Source organism: Bubalus bubalis, chromosome 14, assembly GCF_019923935.1.
Source record: "Bubalus bubalis isolate 160015118507 breed Murrah chromosome 14, NDDB_SH_1, whole genome shotgun sequence".
NCBI lineage: Eukaryota > Metazoa > Chordata > Mammalia > Artiodactyla > Bovidae > Bubalus > Bubalus bubalis.
Genome location: NC_059170.1, coordinates 45,522,769 through 45,543,809, shown reverse-complemented (window position 1 = coordinate 45,543,809; position 21,041 = coordinate 45,522,769).

Genomic DNA, 21,041 nt, shown 5'->3' with positions numbered 1-21,041 from the left:
TTTCCCCTCCCCCTACAAGACCCAGGCTGGATATATGGGGTCACTCAGGTACCAGGTTCCCCAGGGCAACAATGATCAGCCTTCAAGAAGAGGGTCTTCTGGAGGGAGGTTCAAGAGGGAGGGGATATATGTATACCTATGGCTGATTCATGTTGAGGTTTGACAGAAAACAACAAAATTCTGTAGAGCAGTTATCCTTCAATTAAAAAATAAAAAAGGGGTCTTCTGGGCTCTTCTCACCCTCTTCCCTTTCAGAGAGTCAGCACCAGCATTTCCCCAGCCTGGCCTTCCAGGGACCCCCCAGCAGACTGGGAGGGGCCAGCTGTCACCTGATGTGCACTTGGCCTTAAGATATAGGTTTTTAACAATACAGGTGTGTCATATTCTACTCTCTGAGTGTATCTGTTTTAATGCTTAAGTGACTTCCTCAGTCAGTCTCTCCCATCAGGAATCTTCCATAAATGTATTATCCTTATCCATCAGAGGGCAGACAGAATGAAAACCACAATCACAGAAAACTAACCAAACTGATCACATGGACCACAGCCTTATCTAACTCAATGAAACTGTGAGCCATGCTGTGTAGGGCCACCCAGTCCATGACAGACGGGTCATGGTGGAGAGTTCTGAGAAAACGTAGTCCACCGGAGAAGGGAATGGCAAACCGTATTCTTGCCTTGCGAACTCCACAAACAGCATGAAAAGGCACAAAGATAGGAAGGACACTGAAAGATGAACTCCCCAAGGTGGTAGGTGCCCAATATGCTGCTGGAGATTGGTGGAGAACTAATTCCAGAAAGAATGAAGAGATGGAGCCAAAGCAAAAATAACACCCAATTGTGGATGTGACTGGTGATGGAAGTAAAGTCTGATGCTGTAAAGAGCGATATTGCATAGGAACCTGGAATGTTAGGTCCTTGAATCAAGGTAAATTAGTAGTGGTCAAGCAGAAGATGGCAAGAGTGAACATTGATATTTTAGGAATCAGTGAACTAAAATGGACTGGAATGGGCGAATTTAACTCAGATGACCATTATACATACTACTGTGGGAGGAGAAGGGGACAACTGAGGATGAGATGGTTGGATGGCATCACTGACTCGATGGACATGAGTTTGAGTAAGCTCCAGGAGTTGGTGGTGGACAGGAAGCCTGGCGTGCTGCAGCCCGTGGGGTTGCAAAGAATTGAACACAACTGAGCCACTGAACTGAACTAATGGGTTTTTTCCAACCCAGAGCTCAAGGAAGAGCCGACAGCTGTACATACAAGCCCCGGGTGTGTATTTGTCCCCACAGATGGACCTGCCGTCTCATTCCTCTGCAATGAAATGTCAGGGATTCCAGACAGACTGATCTGTGCTCTGAGTGATAACCTGCTAATTTGGGTCATCTTGAGGAGAATTTTGAGTTGAAGATAAGTGGTGGCTGAAAAGCAAATATACTGCTTGTATCTTTGTGTATATGTGTGTGTGTGTGTGTGTGTGTGCGCACGCGTGCGTGTGCGTGCATGCTCAGTTGTGTCCGACTCTGCGACCCCATGGACTGTAGCCCGCCAGGTTCCTCTCTCCATGGAATTTTCTAGGCAAGACTACTGGAGTGGGTAGCCATTCCCTTCTCCAAGGGATCTTTCCAGCCCAGGGGTCACTCATATGTTTACATTTCGCCAAAATGCCAAGCCATTATCAGGAACCGACACATTCTCACTTAGCCCCCTTTTCTTTAGTTCAAGCAAATCGTTCTTCCCATCCCCAATTCGGTTAGAGTGGGGGAGATAAATTCTGCTCATGCCAGTTGGTCGTACAGCAGTGTCAAGTCACATGGCAAAGGACATGAGGAATTATAATCGGTGTAATCGGCGGATTAGGTCAAAGATTGTATTACTTAACATTGTTAAATTCAAACTGTTGTCTCATTTCTCTCGTGATTTCTTCTTTGACTCCTGGATTATTTAGAAGCAAGTCTTTTAGTTTCCGTATCTTGGGGGAATGTTTTCATCTGTCTTTCTGTTACTGATTTCTAGTTTAATTCTCATGATCAGAGAACATACTTTGTATCAGTGTTTAATTCCTTAAGCCAAAGGCTGTGCTGTGCTGATGTAATAGAACCTCTCTGTTCTTAGGAAATACGTTCTGGAGTCTTTAGGGGTGAATGACCATGATGTGTGTAACTAACCCTCACATGGATCATGAAAAAAAAATGTGTATGTGTGTGTGTGTAGAAACTGCAAGTAAGTGAAGGGCGGGCAGGAAACATGCATATATCATAAAGCTAAAGGATAAAATGTTAACAGTGGATGAATCTTGACAAAGGATATGTAGGGGTTCTTTGTACCACTTTTAATTTTGGCAACTTTTCTATAAATTTGAAATCTCCAAATAAAAAAATAAAGAGAAAGGAAAAGCTAATAATCTCTCCCTACTCCTTCAGTTGTGTATCCTTCCATACCCCTTCCATCCCCGCACAAACATATGTGAATATTTATACACTTAGATGGGCTTTTATCCTTTTATTAAAATGGGATTATTCTCAGTGCATTAAATACTGTGCAAATTGATTTTCTCTCTTGACAAGACATTGTAAAACTCCTTCTAGGTCAAAAGACACAGGTTTAATTTATTTTTAAACAGAGGTGTGTAAGTATCAATTTCTTCAACCATGCCCCTAATGTTGGACATTCTGGCAGTTTCTAGTTTTTTTGTCACTACAAACAAGGCAGCAAAAACCATCCATGTGCACATCACCCACAGTATTGGTGCCGAGCCCATGACTCACTTCTGGAATTAGAATTTCAGTCAGATCAGCTCGTACGACAAATAACTTCACAATCCACCATGTTCAAGGCTGTTGGGCTGTGGGAAAGAGGCCTGTCTCCAGAGGCCACCTGCTCATAACCTCGTGTCCAGTTGCACACAAGCCCCGCATTTTCAGAGGCGGCTGGAACGGCCCTCCCATGTTTCTCTTTGGACACAAGAGACTGTTAGAACCCGTCTTGCTGTCTGTGGCGGGGCCTCGTGTTGATATGGTGGGGAGTCCAGCCTCTCCGTGTGTCAGCCAGACTTGGGACATCCCTCTTTAGCTAGTTCACACACCTGTTCATTACATAACTGTATCAAGGTTTTGCTTGACATTTTAGGCAGAGCCCAGGCTTCCGGAGGTGGGGCCGCAGATGGCACCTGAACGGGTGGTTGGCTGCTCTAGTGGAGCCGTCTGGTACAGTTGATCTGGCTGAGGTCATAGGTGTGACCTTCGCGTGGGACAGTCCCTCTCCAAGGATGGCAGTTAACATCCATGCGGTGTTGCCTCTTGCCTGGCAGTGGGCTGAGCACTTCTACACAGAGCATCTTGTTTGACTTCTCCGTGACTCTGAGGTCATATAATCCTATTACATCACTTGCCTATGGCATGGCCACAGTTCTACCTAAAACCAGTGCCAGCGTGTGGGCAGGTCATTTCCCAAGTCTCTGTGCAAGAGACCAGATTCCCAAGAAGACTCCTATCTGCAAGGAGTTTACAATCTGAGCCCACCTCACAGGGTGCTGAGTAAGGTCAGGGACACAGTCTTGGCTGATGGCCAGAGAGAGGCCCTCTCCCTCCCTCTTTGTGGGGGGTCCCCTGGGTGAGTGTGTTGTGGATCCCACATCTGTGCCCAGGCTTCATGGCAAGTATCCCAGTCCATCCCAAAGGGGTTTGTGGGGAAGGCCTTGACTCTGGTCTGGAAGCAGCTCCCAGCCATCTGCCTGCTGAGGAGGGATGTCAGTGTTGCCCCCAGAGGCACTCATTCAGAGTTCATGTCACTGTCTGTGACTCCATCTCCTCCCCGTAGAACTCTGAGGAGAGGGAACTGGGGCTGAGTGACCCTCCAGCATCTGGATGAGACCTCGGAGAGCAACAGCCTGAACAGCTGCCTCACCACCTGCCAGCTTCTACCCACCACCCCCAGGTCTGTTTCCTTTCAAATGCGTGTATTTTACTGGGTCAGCTTGACAATTTTTTTACCCGAATATATGGGGTGCCTAGTTGAAGACACTGGCCCCTTCCAGCACAGCAGAATGTCCCTGTGTCCTCCATTGTCCTCCTCAAGGTCACCAGTTTTCTGACCTTTATCCCTGAAGGTGAGTTTTACAACTTCTCTGCTTTCTTAGAAGTAGAGTCATCCTGCATCTTATGCTTTTCCTTGTTGATCTGTACAGTTCCCACAGGGCTCCTTGAGGGTAGGAATGTTACAGAACTCAGGTCTAGCTGCTCAGTGCTCCAAAGCCAATACCTGAGAGGCAGGTGTTGGTGGAAAGGAAAGTTTGCTTTATTCCAGAGACCAGCAACCAGGGGAGAAGGCAGACTACTGTCCAAAGGCCAGCTACCCCCACCATCAGTGGGCAAGAGCTCTTATGGGAGGGGCTACATACAGAAGCAGCACAGTCAGCTCTGAGAGTCATCTTGAAATTGGTCATCGGTGGTCTGACCAACATCATCTTGATGGTTATAGGTATGGTTAATCTTCAGTTCCAAGGTCAGCTTGTTCCCATTTCTTTGAGGCCAGTTCCTGGAATTGTGGCAGCTTATGTCATGGCTACAGTCTGGTCATCAAGTAGTTAGCTTCTTGCATCTTGTGGGGGTTTCAGTATCTACAAGACAGCTCATAGGATATGGCTCAATATTATCTGCAGCTCTTGAGGAGGAACTGAAGACAGTTCATGACAGTTTGCTTCATGACAAAACTATAATTATTTGGTCTTGCACTGCTTTCCTTTGTTTCTATATTTTCTCATCTCTCTGATGAAATTTATTCTTTGGCTAAAGATTTTGTACAGACAAGAGGGAGGTGGAAGACTTCAGAAGTCAGGGGTAGTCTGTCCTGAGAAGGCCCCATAGGGTCCTTCCCAACTCAGAACTGGGTCTTCATCACCTCAGTCCCTGTCCCCTCCCTCCAGGCCAACACAGAGCAGGGTGCCCAGTGTGTTCCTTCTGTGAAGGCCAGCCTGCCTCTGCACAGCACAGGGTGATGGGGAAGAGCACAGGCTGCCTGCATTCAAACCCTGATGCTCCCACTTACCGCTGTGTGACCTTGGGCAAGTTACCTAACCTCTCTGTACCAAACCAGGGAGAATAATAGTAAATACTTGCCTAATATTAATAGGATCATTGTGATAATTAAGTGCATTGATAAAGTTCTTCCCAGTGTCTGGGTGTCCCTTGTGGCTCAACTGGTAAAGAATCCACCTGCAATGCAGGAGACCTGGGTTTCATCCCTGGGTTGGGAAGATCCCCTGGAGAGGGGAAATGGCCTGGAGAATTCCATGGACTGTATAGTCCATGGGGTCGCAAAGAGTTGGACACGACTGAGCGACTTTCACTTTTCACTTTCCAAATGTCTGGCCTAATGTGGCTGTTTAAGTGTTTGTTAAATGAAGACATGAAAAAAAGAGAAATTTTCCATCTGAACAGCTGAGGGCAAGGCCCAGCCCTGTTTTTTGACCACCATCTCCTGAGTCAGGAGTCAGCAAATTACAGCCTCCCCACCGCCGGGTCTTGTAGGTAAAGTTTGGTGCACAGCCACGCCCCTGGTTTGTGTGTAGTCTAGGGCTCCTTCCGCACTGCAGGGCAGAGTACAGACCATTTACTCTCTGGCCTTTCCTGGAGTGACCTTACTGACCCTACCCTGAGTCTTCTGAACTCACCATCCACAGGGGTCTGCCACAGCTGCCAAGCAGACTGCTCTGACCTGGCAGAAAGTGGCTTCTGTGGGTGTCACCCATTTAACTGCCTCAACTATCCTCTCTGCGAAAACCCCTTGCCTCCCAGGGATTTCCTGGGCCTTCTTCATGGTCCTGGAGAGCTCTGGGAGAGGTCAGGCCCGGCAGGTTGAAACAAGACTGTCTCACTGAGCATTAGAACAGTCTGGGCCTACGGGGTTTGTTTCTTCCTCCATCTGATCATTCATCACAAGTTTTCTGAGAGGCAACCATGGGCAGGGCCAACATGCAGCAGTAAAGTGACAACACAAACAAAAGCATTAACACAAAGGAAAAAATGAATTAGACTTTATTAGGAGGCTATTTCATGTAACTTGATGATGTTTCCAACTTTGCTGGTGAGGCACAGGGATTCTGAATTATTTCAGAAGACAAAGAGGAATTCCTTGGTGGTCCAGTGGTTGGGACTCAGTGCTTTCACTGCCAAGGGCATGGGTTCTACCCCTGGTCGGGAAACTAAGATCCTGCAAGCTGTGCGTGCGTGCTAAGTCACTTCAGTCGTGTCTGACTCTTTGGACCCTATACTCTTTGTGACTCCTTTGTGACCCATATGGTCAGGAGTATAGCCTGCCAGGCTCCTCTGTCCACAGGATTCTCCAGGCAAGAGTACTGGAGTGGGTTGCCATGCCCTCCTCCAGGGGATCTTCCCAACCCAGGGATTGAACCCAAGTCTCCTGCATTGGCAGGAGTGGGTTCTTTACCACTAGCACCACCTGGGAAGCTGTGCTTGCAGCCAAAAAAAATAAAGGAAAATGAAGAAACAGAGAGAGCCCACTTGAGAAAATTAACAAGGAGATCCTGGTAAAACCCTGGTTCTCTTACTTACTGGGCCTTTACTGGCGTGTGACCCTGGAGAGTGATCTCACTGAGCACACAGGGGCAATTGGACACAGAGGGCAGGAAGGGGTGCCCAGCAGCCACCTGAGCCCAGCCCTGGGTGCCATCTGTTCACATCCGCCAGCAGAAGACTTGATGAACCCACCGCCCAGAGGCAGAGACAATCATCTGAAAATGCAGGGAATCAAAACAATGCAACCTGCAGATGCTTTACTCAAAGCACAAGCCGTGCCAAATAGGAATGTTAATTCAAAAGAACAAAAAGAAAAGCTTAACCTTTATGTACTTATTTAGACCTTCCTAGCAATATAAGTCTGCCGTCTACTGGAGAGACAATTGGAGTTTTTTTTTAATGTTTATTTTATTTTTATTTATTTATTTTATTTTAATGTTTATGTGTCAGGCCTTTATTTTTTATTTTATTTATTTATTTTTTAATTTCAATGTTTATTTATGCGTCAGGTCTTAGTTGTGGCCTAAGAAGATCTTTGTTGCATCATGTGGGATCTTTCGCTGCAGGACAGGGACTCTCTTGTGGCTCACAGGCTCCAGAGCGCACGGCTCAGTAGTTGTGATCTATGGGCTTAGTTGCTCCTTGGCATGTAGGATCTTAATTCCCTGGCCAGAGATTGAACCCTGTGTCCCCTGCATTGCAAGGCACGTTCTTATTTTTTTTTTAATTTTAAATTGGTTTGGACTTTATTTTTTTTTTTTAATTTTAAATTGGTTTGGACTTTATTTTTTTTTTTAATTTTAAATTGGTTTGGACTTTATTTATTTATTTTTTAATTTTAAATTGGTTCGGACTTTATTTATTTATTTATTTTTTAATTTTATGCAAGGCACATTCTTAATCACTGGACCACCAGGGAAGTCCCCGACAATAATGGAAGTTTAATCAGCCTGTGTGGCTGGATGTCCTCACTTGGGAAAGAACAACCTAGGGTGGCTGGGTCTTGGCAGCTGAAGACCAAGTTGTCAAAATGGAGCAGGTTTCTCTAGAAGTAGCAGGATTCAAGGCGAGGGACAAAGATCTTAATAGTCAAAGATTGGTGGCCATTAAAACAAAGAAAACTGCCACAAAAGGTAAAACTACCTATTGTATGGGCTGGTGGTTAGGACTGGAGTTGAACATCCTTCCGATATTAGGCACGTGAATGTGTGGTCACTAGTATGATTATTACCGCTGTTAAGTAGTGAATGATTTGAATGTCCCATCTAGTCAGTTCTTTTAGCTCTGATAGAACTTCAGTATCATGTAGCTTTTAAATCTGGGGCTTTTGGTCAACTCTAAGCCTGGCCTGATCCTAGGAATTCCTATTGTTGCTACAGGACTTGCTATCAGTCAACAGGACCAAAAAAAAAAAAAAATCATTTTCAAGAACCTAGAAAGTAGGTGGTATCTTGGCATCAGCCTAGTTTTATTCCCTCTCTGAGCCCAAGGCTGACTGTTGGCGGGGTTCTTGAACTTCAGTCTTCTGTTTTTTAATTCACTTTGCTTTTTCTTAAACACCACCCAGGTTTTCTACTGGATCCCACGGAAAGAGTGCCTAGCGATACCCTGTCTCATGCTTGGGACAAGTTGACATGTGTAAGACAGAGCTGCCAGCCAAGGGGCCTCGGGACTGGGGTTAAACCAGACTCTTGCTTCTTTACCGCTGCCTGCAAAATAAAACCTCTGGGCTGAAGGGTGGCAGGTCCCAGCGAAGGGTGGTGATTCTTGGATCATCTATGTTTTTCTTGGCTGGAGGCCAGAGCCAACATACTCGGGCAACATTTGCAGAGAAAAGTCCTTATGTTTGCTTACTTTGCTTTCTTGCTCTTTCTCATCAAGATTTAAACAGTGCAGAGCCTGACAATGAGCAGATTTAGGGAAAAACAGCAATAACAACCTGGAAAATGAGCTGGGGAGCCCTGTTGACTGGGGACTGACAGGCTCAGAGGCCCTCCGGAGGTGGTGACTTTTGGACTTTCAGTTGAATCCCTGCTGTGTCCCACTGTCTTTTCCCTTACCTTTTCCATCCTGGGCTCTGGAATTAAGGTCCAGAATTGAGGGCTGTTCTGAGCATGAGGTGAACAGAAATGTGATGTATCCACTTTTTCTGGTGTCCTAAGGAAGAGAAACCTGAATTTAGCCAAGAGAATAATTTTTCTGAGGCTAAGAAAGAAAAATGCCCGTGTGGAACACGTATTCTCAGAGATGTTATATTATGACCTACTATGTGTCCTGTGGGCTTCCCCTGTGGCTCAGATGGTAAAGAATCTGCCTGCAATGTGAGAGACCTGGGTTAAATCCCTGGGTCGGGAAGACCCCCTGGAGGAGAGCACAGCAACCCACTCCAGTATTCTTGCCTGGAGAATCCCATGGACAGAGGAGCCTGGTGGACTATAGTCCATGGGGTCACAGAGAATCGGACACAACTTAGCAACTGAGCATGCCTCACACATGTGTCCTGCACTGTTTAGAAATTACCTAAAATGAATCAAACCATGGAACTTAAGCTAGTTGCAGAGCCTCTGAATAGAGGTGATATGGAGGTCTAGGGTATTATTTTAGTCCTATCATGCCACTGTCAATAATTATATTTACTTTTATTCATGATTAATTAGATAGCAATATCACTTGTGCTTCTTTTCTTGCAATGAGATGGGGAAAATACAAGGTGAGCCTGAAGCATAAATTTTTTTTTAAACTGGGGTATATGCGATTTACAATATTTTGTAAGTTTCAGGTATACAACATAGTGATTCACAATTTTTAAAGGTTATACTCCATTTACAGTTATTATAAAATATTGGCTGTAATCTCTGATGTACAATGTATCCTTGTACCTATTTATTTAATATATAGTAGTTTATATCTTTTAATCCCTTATCCCTATTTTGCCACTTCCTCCTTCCTTCCCCCTCCAGTAACGACTAATTTATTCTCTATGTCTGTGAGTCTGTTTCTTTTTTGCTATATTCACTATCTTGTTTTATTTTTTAGATTCCACATTTTTAAAGTATTTATTTGGCTGCACCAGATCTTTATTTGTTTATTTGGCTGCACACAGTTGTGGTGTGTGAGACTTTTTAATTGAGGCCTTCAAACTCTTAGTTGTGGGCATGTTTAGTTCCTCAACCAGGGATCAAACCCTGGCCCCCCTGCATTGGAAACACAGGGTCTTAGCCACTGGACCACCAGTGAAGTCCCCTAGATTCAACATTTAAGTGATATCATGTAGTATTTCTTTCTCTTATTTCACTAAGCATAATACCCTGAAAGTTCAACCATATTGCTACAAATGGCAAAATGTCACTCTTTTTTAAGGCTGAGTAATATTCCATTATATATATGTGTCAAATCTGCTTTATCCACTCCTCTGTTCATGGTCACTTAGGTAGTTTCTATATCTTGGCTGTTGTAAATAGTGCTGCTATGAAGAGTCTGAAGCATCTTGTCAGACCAGTAAGGGAGGAAGTACTTGAAAAGAATGGGGATGTGGCAGATGGTTCAGAAACATGACAGAGCTTCTAATGGCCAAAGCTGGAGCAATGGAAGCAATAAAATAAATAACAATGTTGAATTATAACCCATAGAATAAAATAAATATCCATAAGCACATATTGATATAAGTAAATAAAGTTTTAAAAATTAATAAGTAAATAAGGGAGAAAGGCCAGCTCTTCCTTATAAAAGATTTCTAATTAATAAATGTAGAAAGAAAGAGGGGAACAGAAATCTCCTGGAGAAAATCAATCTGATAGTTCTCAGATCCACAAATGAATGTTCAAGTTGTCAGCAAAAGTTTGTGGAAAAACAAGATATTTGCAGTCTCAAGTATCCCCACCCACAAGATATTTATTAATTACAAAGAGGAAAACAGTAATCTTATGGTCAAGAGACAGCACCATAACCAAGTGATCAAAGGCAATACCACTGTAAAAAGATGTCAACATGCTGCTCCCCTGATAGGATACAAACCCAAATGGAGGGTGTCCTGCTAAATAAGTGGCCAGTGCTTTTCAGTAATGCCCAAGTCATGAAAGATAAGGGAAGATAGGGAAAGTCACAGATCTAAGGAGATTAAGGCTATATGACAGCCAAATGCAGATGTGGGAAAACTGGTCAAGTCCAAATAAAGTCTGCAGATGGATTAATAGTACTGTACCCATGACTACTTCTTAACTTTTATATGATTATGCTAGATAGTAACATTAGGGGAATCTGGGTAAAGGGTAAGTAGCCAACTTTTCTCTAAGTCGAAAAATATTTTTAAAGGACAGAATACATTTGAAAGTAGGTCTATTTTATGTTTAATAGGAAGAGAGTTACCTTTAGGTTCAGAACAGTCTGATTTTACAAAGCACCTGCTTATCATGGACTTAGAGTTATCAAGAGTTGCAAACATGTGTATCTAAGGAGAAAGAGCCAGCTGTCAGGGTAGCCGAGACCTTTCTTCTTGCTTGGACACTTCAGTTCAGTTCAGTTCAGTCACTCAGTCGTGTCCGGCTCTTTGTGACCCCATGAACTGCAGCACGCCAGGGCTCCCTGTCCATCACCAACTCCTGGAGTTCACTCAAACCCATGTCCATTGAGTCGGTGATGCCATCCAACGATCTCATCCTCTGTCAGCCCCTTCTCCTCCTGCCCTCAATCTTTCCCAGCATCAGGGTCTTTTCAAATGAGTCAGTTCTTCTCATGGGGTGGCCAAAGTATTGGAGTTTCAGCTTCAACATCAGTCCTTCCAATGAATACCCAGGACTGATCTCCTTTAGAATGGACTGGCTGGATCTCCTTACAGTCCAACGGACTCTCAAGAGTCTTCTCCAACACCACAGTTCAAGAGCATCAATTCTTCAGCGCTCAGCTTTCTTTATAGTCCAACTCTCACATCCATACCTGACTACTGGAAAAACCATAGCCTTGACTAAACGGACCTTTGTTGGCAAAGTAATGTCTGCTTTTTAATATGCTGTCTAGGTTGGTCATAACTTTCCTTCCAAGGAGTAAGCGTCTTTTAATTTCATGGCTGCTGACTCAGTATTTCCAGGTCATTTTCATTTTCCAGATTTGTAATGAATCTGTGGCACATAAGTATGACAAATAATCACAGTTCTTTGCATCGGGTCATACGACTTGTACCAAACATTATTCTTTAAAAAAAGAAAAAAGGCAATACAGAAACCATTTGGTGTGCATTTTGTTTATCTGAAATCAGACATCACATTGACCCTATAACTTCTGGCCTCACAGTGGTGCATCAAAGTCCTCAGACTACATACAGATAGAGCACATCCCTCAACACAGCTGGTTACAGGGACCCAACTGATAGAAAGAAAAATAGAGAACAAGGGAGTTTTCCCTAGTAACTAAACAGTTAGGACTTTCTGAGAGAAAAATTCAAATTCCAAGTAACCAGAAAGTTTCACAGGTCATGTGGGTATGAATATCACTGTAATCAACAATTAACAGAATATTTGTGTGGTGCCTTTTGTATTGTATCAACTGAAAAGAGTGGACTACTCCCCTTATCTTTTGTAAGCTTTTCAAAGAAACACTTTTTTTTTTTTTAAGGAAATTGTATTTTTAACAAAGGTGCTATGTATTCTCTCTTGGTCTGTGAAAAATAACATTGGTCAAGTAGGGGAAAATTGGCCCCAGGCAGAAACACCATGAACAGTTGTACATGTTGAGCACTGCAAAAATGGCACCCCAGTGAAGGGCTAGTGGGCCTGAAACCCGTCCTTCTTTCTGCCCTCCAGGCTGCATGACTGAGAGTCATATCCGCCCAGAGGAGTGGTTGCCTTATTCTAATTACACAAAGGCGCTGAGTAGGCTGATGTTGACTTTAGCAGTAGGTGTGGTGTGACCAGTGTGGGAAGTAGATTGGGAATTATAAGTTTGGTGTGGCAGAAGGGATTTTGATGATCTATAACTGTTGAAAACACTTTACTATTTTATGGCAAATGTTTCTTTCTAAATCCAGAGTTTTTATTGAAAGAGTAAGGCTCTCTGTTGGGCTTCTTTAGTGACTCAGTGGTAAAGAACCCGCCTGCCAATGCAGGAAATGCGGGTTCATTCCCTGGGCAGGAAGATTCCCCTGGAGAAGAAAATGGCAGCCCACCCCAATATTCTTGCCTGGGAAATCCCATGGATGGAAGTGCCTGGTGGGCTACAGTCCATAGGACCACAAGAGAGTTGGTGACATGACTTAGTGCCTAAACAACAAGGCTCTCTGCCATCCCAGAAACCCACCATGTTCCTCACATGTCATTCAGAAATTTCCTATATACATATTTGTATGCACATAAAATTGTATAATTGGCAGCTTATTATTACATCCTTTGCTTTCTAAAAACATTAAATAATATTCTTTTATTAATCTGATAAAATATATATAATATAAAATTTGCCATTTTAACCATTTTTAAGTGTACAATTCAGTGACCTTAAGTATATTCATTATTGTACAGCCATACTACTTATTATGTTCAGAATTCTTTCATTGCCCCAAACTGAAATCTATTCCCAGTACACAAGAACTCCCTATACCCCTCTGCCCCCAGCCCATGGTGATTGCCATTCTACTTTCTGTCTCTATGAATTTGACTATTTCAGATACCTCATGTAAGTGAAATCATACAATATTTGTCCTTTTGTATCTTTATTTCACGTCAAATAATGTCTTCAAGTTCCATTCAAATAATGTCATTTATGTGGCAGTGTATATTAGAATGTCATTTCTTTTTCAGGCTGAATAATATTTCAGTGTATGTGTGTGAGTGAGTGTATCTCATATCTTGTTTATCCATTCATCTGTCAATGGATACTTGGGTTGCTTCAGCCTTTTTGGCTACTGTGGATAGTACTGCTACAAACATGGGTGTACAAATCTCTCTCCAAGAAGCCCTGCTTTTTTATAGACCCTGCATATAAACCCCAAAGTGGAATTGTTGGATCACATAATAATCTTATTTTTTAGTTTTCAAGGAATCACCAAGCTGTTTTCCAGAACAGTTGCACCATTTTACATTTCCACCAACAGTGAATAGGTGTTCCAATCCCTTCACATCCTTGCCAACACTTGTTCTTTTCTGGGTTTTTGATAATAGCCATCCTTATTGCTGTAAGGCTGTATATATCACTGTAGTTTTGATTTGCATTTCCTTAATGATGAGTGACATTTGAGCATTGTTTCATGTGTTTATTGATCATCTGTGTATAGTTGAATGTTTTCCCTGCACCATTTGTTGAAAAGACTGTCCTTTCCCCATCAATAGTGTTAGTCCCCTCGTCAAAAATCATTTGACCCTGTATGTGAGATTTATTTCCAAGCTCTCTATTCTGTTCCAGTGGTCTGTATGTCTGTCTTTATGCCAGTACCATACTGAAAGTATGAATCCTCCAACTCTGTTTTTTTTTTTTAAGATTGTTTTAGCTATTTGCAGTCTCTTGAGAGTCTATATGAATTTAAGAATGAATTTTTCTATTTATGCAAAAATATCTTTGAGGTTTTGATAGGGAGTTGGTGATGGACAGGGAGGCCTGGCGTGCTGCGATTCATGGGGTCGCAAAAAGTCGGACACGACTGAGCAACTGATCTGATCTGATTTGATCTGATACTTGACTCTATATATCAGTTTGGGTAATAGTAACATCTTGATGATATTAAGTCTTCCAATCCATGAACACAAAATGCCTTTCATTTATTTGTGTCTTTAGTTTCTTTTAGCGATGTTTTATACTTTTCAGTATGTAAGTCTTTCACCTCCTTGGTTAAATTAATTCCTAAGTATTTCATTCTTTTTGTGCTACAGTAAATGAGATTATTTTTTTAATTTCCTTTTTACTCTGTTCATTGTTAGTGTATAGAAACACAACTGATATTTGTGTGTTGATTGCATATCCTGCAGTCGATGGGATCACAAGGAGTCGGACACAACCAAGCGACTTAACTGAACTGACTACCTCTTACTTTTTAAAACGTATGCCTTGGGGCTTTTTCACACAATAAATATTTGGACATGCCTCGTCATACTCTGGATAGCATTTCATTGTGTGGATATCCTAGTTTGGTTCAGTTCAGTCGCTCAGTCGTGTCCGACTCTGTGACCCCATGAACCACAGCACTCCAGGGTTCCCTGTCCATCACCAACTCCCAGAGTCCACCCAAACCCATGTCCATTGAGTCGGTGATGGATATCCTAGACCTGAGACCAAAGACATCTGTTTTCATATTTGACTGAGCATAGTTTTAAAGAAGGGCCTACATAATAAACTCTGTGCTGCTTCTTGGCCCTGGAAGTCTAAAATACTATCTGGCTCTTTAAGAAACAGCTTGTCAGTCCCCATTCTAGAGCACACTTGGCCAGGCTCTTACTGAAAGGCCAGTTGAATTGTTTCCAGTTTAGTGCTATTAAAAACAATTTTCAGTTATGGAATTTTGCCCTCAGAATCTGTAGAGGAAGAAGTGCCGGATGCAGAGGTACACGCGTCCAGTTTTTGACACTGAACACCAAAGGGCCTTGGAGAACACAGAGTCCTTGGCCTCTCACCAGCACCGCCTCTGGTGGTGTCCAAAACCTGCGTCCCACGTGGATTATCCGTCATTTCAATTTTTATTGTCTGGTTGGGATTTCCATTGCTTTTATTGTGAATTAGGTTGAGCACCTTTTTATATATAAACTACCTGCTCTTGTCTTTTGTTGACTCTTCTTTTGGATGTTGGATTACGGATATTAACCAGCTCTTTCTGATTTTTAAGTAACAGTTGTTCTTTCAGTAATAAGGCAGTTAGGCCTTTGTTGTTTTAATAGCGAATGTTTTTTCCAAGTCTGTCATTTCAAAACACTTTTAGAAATAACTATTTTTCCCTAAATAAACTTTTTTCCTTAGAAAATTAATCTGCTGTAAAAAAATATAGTTAATGTACAGTATTATATGTTGCTGCTGCTGCTGCTGCTGCTAAGTTGCTTCAGTCGTGTCTGACTCTGTGCGACCCCATAGACGGCAGCCCACCAGGCTCCCCTGTCCCTGGGATTCTCCAGGCAAGAACACTGGAGTGGGTTGCCATTTCCTTCTCCAATGCATGAAAGTGAAAAGTGAAAGTGAAGTCGCTCAGTCGGGTCCAACCCTCAGCAACCCCATGGACTGCAGCCCACCAGGCTCCTCCATCCATGGGATTTTCCAGGCAAGAGTACTGGAGTGGGGTGCCATTGCCTTCTCCAGTATTATATGTTACAGGTACACAATATAGTGAATCACAATTTTTAAAGGTTATACTCCATTTATAGATATTATAAAATATTGACTGTAGTCTGCATACTGTACAATATATTCTTATAGCTTATTTTATACATAATAGTTTGCACCTCTTAATCGTCTATAAAAACTTTATGGGTATGAAAACGTAGCAGCCTTTTCCTTTATGGCTTTTGGGTTTTATGTCTTATTTAGAAAAATCTTCCCTATTTGGAGATGATTTAAAAAAAAAAACCCTCAAGCTTCTTTCCGTGCTTTTATGTTCTCAAAGTACTTTTCTCCATCTGGAATTTTCTTCAGTGTAAGGAGCACGCCATGGCTCCAGCTGGCACTCAGCTGTCCTAGAGTCATTTATTGAATAATATACCTTTTTATCATTGCTTTGAAATGTCATCTTTCCATATGTGTTGGGGTCCATTTCTGGACTCTTATTTGTCTCGTTGATCTCACTGTACATTCTGTGCTATTTCAAGCACCTTTAAGTAAGCGTAGTTTTATGTGTGCTTAGTCACTCAGTCACGTCCGACTCTTTGCGACCCCGTGGACTGTAGCCCGCCAGGCTCCTCCGTCCATGGGATTCTCCAGGCAAGAACACTGGAGTGGGGTGCCAGTCCCTTCTTCAGGGGATCTTCCCAAGCCAGGGATCAAACCCAAGTCTCCCACATTGCAGGCAGATTCTTTACCAACTGAGCCACCAGGGAAGCCCAAGAATACTGGAATGAGTAGCCTATCCCTTCTCCAGGGGATCTTCCCGACCCAGGAATCAAACTGGGGTCTCCTGCATTGCAGGCAGATTCTTTACCAGCTGAGCTACCAGGGAAGCCCTAGTTATTATTATTCAGAAGGGCAGTCTCACCTATTAGCCTTCTTTTATAGAGTTTTCTTGGCTAGTTTTGCATGATATGAACTTTATTTTTTTAATGTCTAAATTTTTTCCTATTTTCTTTGTGTAAATCTTATACTTCTACTTATTTATTTCTGGCTGCACTGGGTCTTCTTTGCTTTGTGCAAGCTTTCTCCAGTTGTGGTGAGTGGGGGCTGCTCTAGTTGCCGTGTGCTGGCTTCTCACTGAGGTGGCTTCTTTGGTTGCAGAGCACGGGTTTTATGCACACAGGCTTCAGTAGCTGCAGGCACATGGGCTTAGTTGCTCCGCAGCATGTGGGATCTTCCTGGACCAGAGACTGAACTCATGTCCCCTGCACAGGCCGGTGGATTTTTAACAAGTCTACCACCAGGGAAGTCCTCATATGAACTTTAGAATCAGCTTGTCTAATTAAGAAATAGATATTTTTTATTGAGATTGCATTAAATTTTTAGATAAGTATGGCAACCCACTCCAGGATTCTTGCCTGGAGAATCCCATGGACAGAGGATGAGTAACAGTCCATAGGGTCACAAAGAGTTGGACATGACTGAAGTGACTGAGCATAGGGAGGAAGAAGCATAATGTCAGTTCTTGTTATTAAAAAATAGGGTGTATTTTGCTATTTGCTCAATATTTTTTAAGTTTTACTGGAGCTATAAAGTTTTGGTTCATTTAAATTCATCTTAACTGAGTTTATTCCTAGATATTCTGTCTTTTGTGGGCATTGCAAGTGAATTTTCCTTCTGTTATATTTTCCAACAGGTTCCTTGCACATCAGAAAGCCATTGCTTATTGAATGTTAAATTTGTAACTAGTCACATTACTGAATTTTCTTTTTATTTCTATTCATTTTTCAGTTGAATCTCCCAGATACACAATCGTATCACCCACAAGTAGCGATTCTTTCACCTAAAATTTAACTTATATAGTTACTTTTACTGTAAGATTTCATTACAGGGCCATGCAAGGGTTTTCCAATTTGTTGTCTTTGAAGGCTGAGTCTACAGCTGGGACAGGCAGGGTCCAGGTACTCTGCTTTCCACCCTGGGAGCCCGTGGAGGAGTCCCCTGAGCATAAAACTTAACAGAGAGGAGCTCTAAGCAGAGGGTCATACCTGGAGGTGAGAAAACCACTGGGCATCTCCCAAAATGACCTTCCTTTCTGTACCCTTGAGCAACATTTTCCATATCTCTGTTGAAATGAAGATGGTTCAGATCACTCAAGTCATACCAGGCTTCAACTGAGTGATTCAAATACTGAGATTCTTTCAATATTGAAGGCATGTTCCCCGCTTTTAAAGCTACTAATCCCAGGCAGGAGTAAATTGGCACAGTTACCTTGGAAACCTGTTTGGCATCATTTCCTAAGTCTTAAATCACCTCTAGCCTCTGATCCAGCAATTTCACTCCTAAGTTTTTATGCTCAAGAGAAATGAAATGCTCACACCTAGAGTCAATTAATCTATGACTAAGGAGGAAAGGATACACAATAGAGAAAATACAGTCTGTTCAGCAAAGCTGGGAAAGCTGGACAGCCTCATATAAGTCAGTGACGTTAGACCCACTCACACCATATACAAAAATAAATTCAAAGTGACTTAAAGACTTAAACATAAGACACGACACCATAAAACTCCTAGAAGAGATCATAGGCAAAATGCTCTCTGACATAAATCGCAACAGTGTCTTCTTAGGTCAATCTCCCAAGGCAACAGAAATAAAAACAAAAATAAACAAACAGGACCTAATCAGATTTACAAGCTTCTGCACAGCAAAGAAAGTAATAAACAAAAGGAAAAGACCACCTACAGAATGGGAGAAGATATCTGCAAACAAGGTGACCGACAAGGACTTAATCTCCAAAATACAAACAACTCCTACAACCCAGCAAAAAAAAAAGCAAACAACCCAATCGAAAAATGGGAGAAGACCTAAATAGACAATTCTCCAAAGAAGAAATACAGAAAGTCAACAAGCAAGTGAAAAGATGCTCAGCATCACTAATTATTAGAGAAATGCAAACCAAAACCACAATGAGGTATCACCTCACACTGGTTAGAATAGCCATCATTAAAAATTCTACAAATAATTAATACTGGAGAGGGTATGGAGAAAAGGGAACCCTCCTACACTGATGGTGGGAATGTAAATTCATGCAGCACTATGGAGAACAGTATAGAGGTTGCTCAGAAACCTAAAAATAGAACTACCTTATGACCCAGCAATCCCACTCCTGAGCATATATCCAAAGAAAACTGTAATTCAAAAAAAATACATGCACCCCAATGTTCATAGCAGCACTATTCACAATAGACAAGACATGGAAACAATGTGACAGATGAGTGGATAAAGATGTGGTACATGTATACAGTGGAATACTATTTCAGCCATAAAAAGTGAGATGCCATTTAAAATAACATGGATGGACTTAGCGATTATCACACTGAGTAAAGTAAGTCAGAGAAAGACGAATACAATCACTTATATGTGGAATCTAAAATATGACCCAAATGAACATATCCAAAAAATAGAAACAGACTCACTGACATGGAGAACAGACTCGTGGTTGCCAAGGGGAGGAATGGTGGGGGACAGATGGGTTGGGAGTTAGGGATTAGCAAATACAAGCTATTACATACAGAATGGATAAACAATAAGGTCCTACTGTAGAGCACATAGAAATATAGTCAGTATCCTGTAACAAACCATAATGGAAAAGAATGCACATATGCATGTAACTGAATCACTTTGCTGTCCAGCAGAAATTAACCCAATTATAAATCTACTATACTTAAATAAAAAGTAAGAAGAGCGACAAGTGAGTGTACAGAGTCTCCAGTGTCACAGGCAGGAACATTTTCAGTATTTCTGCTGGCTCCATCTTCCAATCAAAACCAACTCAAATGTTCATCAGCAGAAGGACAGATAAACTGTGATCTATTCACTCAACAGAATCTTTCTTAGCAGTGAAAATGCCTGGCAGAGACATCCACTATGATAATGACCATATTCCTGCTACACTCACAGCGTGACTGGTTCCACAGATGTGATATAAGCCCAGAAGCCAGACCTGGCAGAGAGCACACTGCGGGTTTCTACTATGAACTACTTTTGTGTATCTTCAAAATTCTCCATAATAAAGGTTTTATTTTTTCCAGCTGCCCTGAAAGAAAAAGGTAAAGAAACATGTAAAGCCATTTAGAAAAATTTCCATCAAAACTGCTAAAATTAAGTCTGACAGTTGAAGAAGAAAAAATGGAAGGAAAACAGTAAAGCATTTTACAAAAACGTTAACCCAAAATATTATTTAAGAAGTTTTTGCTGTATGGAGGAGTGGGGTGGCATCGTCTGTGACCTGAATCGGGCAGCCTGGAAGAACTGGCCATGCTTATTCACTCACTGTGGGTGGGCCACAGGGACCAACCTCTAGGGCAGAGGGACAGTGCGCCCTGCATCTGCCACTCACCTGTGCCCACACTGCTCAGCTCTCCTGGTTCTAGACCAGCATCCACTTCAGTGTGTCATGAGGAATTAGAATCACGAACACAGGTGCTCTCACTTCTTGCAGGAAACCAAAAGCATGGAGTGTAGGGGGGCAGATTTGCTTTTGGAATGATGCTCTGAGTAGGCAGGGCAAGCAGATGGCAGTTCATTTAGAGAAGCACACAGAACCCTGAGGTTGGAGTGGTTGGAAGATTAGTTTCACATGATGACTGGCAGCACAGCCCCTGGAGCCAAAGCCTGGAGACCTGTCTATGCCTCAAATCCCTGAATTCAGTATGACCTCGAAGACCAGGGGGACAGAATATGTGGAAAGGTTTAGCAGCCTACTTGGCCTGAAGGATACTTAATGCTGGTACTCAATGAACCTGCTTTCTATTATTACAATCATAATAGATCTGCCCCTTTGTTCTGATATGGGCTTCCCTTGTGGTCACCTGGTAAAGAATCTGCCTGCAATGCGGGAGATCTGGGTTTGATCCCTGGGTTGGGAAGATCCCTGGAGAAGGGAAAGGCTACCCACTCCAGTATTCTGGCCTGGAGAATTCCATGGACGTATAGTCCATGGGGTCGCAAAGAGTCAGACATGACTGAGCGACTTTCACTTTCACCTTTGTTCTGATGTGCCATGGGCCCCTTAAGGATTTCTGGGGCCAGCCCACATTTGCAGAATGACCAGACTCCACTATGGGTGCATTGAGGATCTTTTTGCTAAAGCTTTCATTGATTCAGGCTGCACCTAATCAACTTAGGTAGGCACTCAGAGTTTTTAAATAGCCAAACAGACCTTTAATAACACTTTTATAGATCACATCCAGGGTCACGTGCCACTGTGACACAAA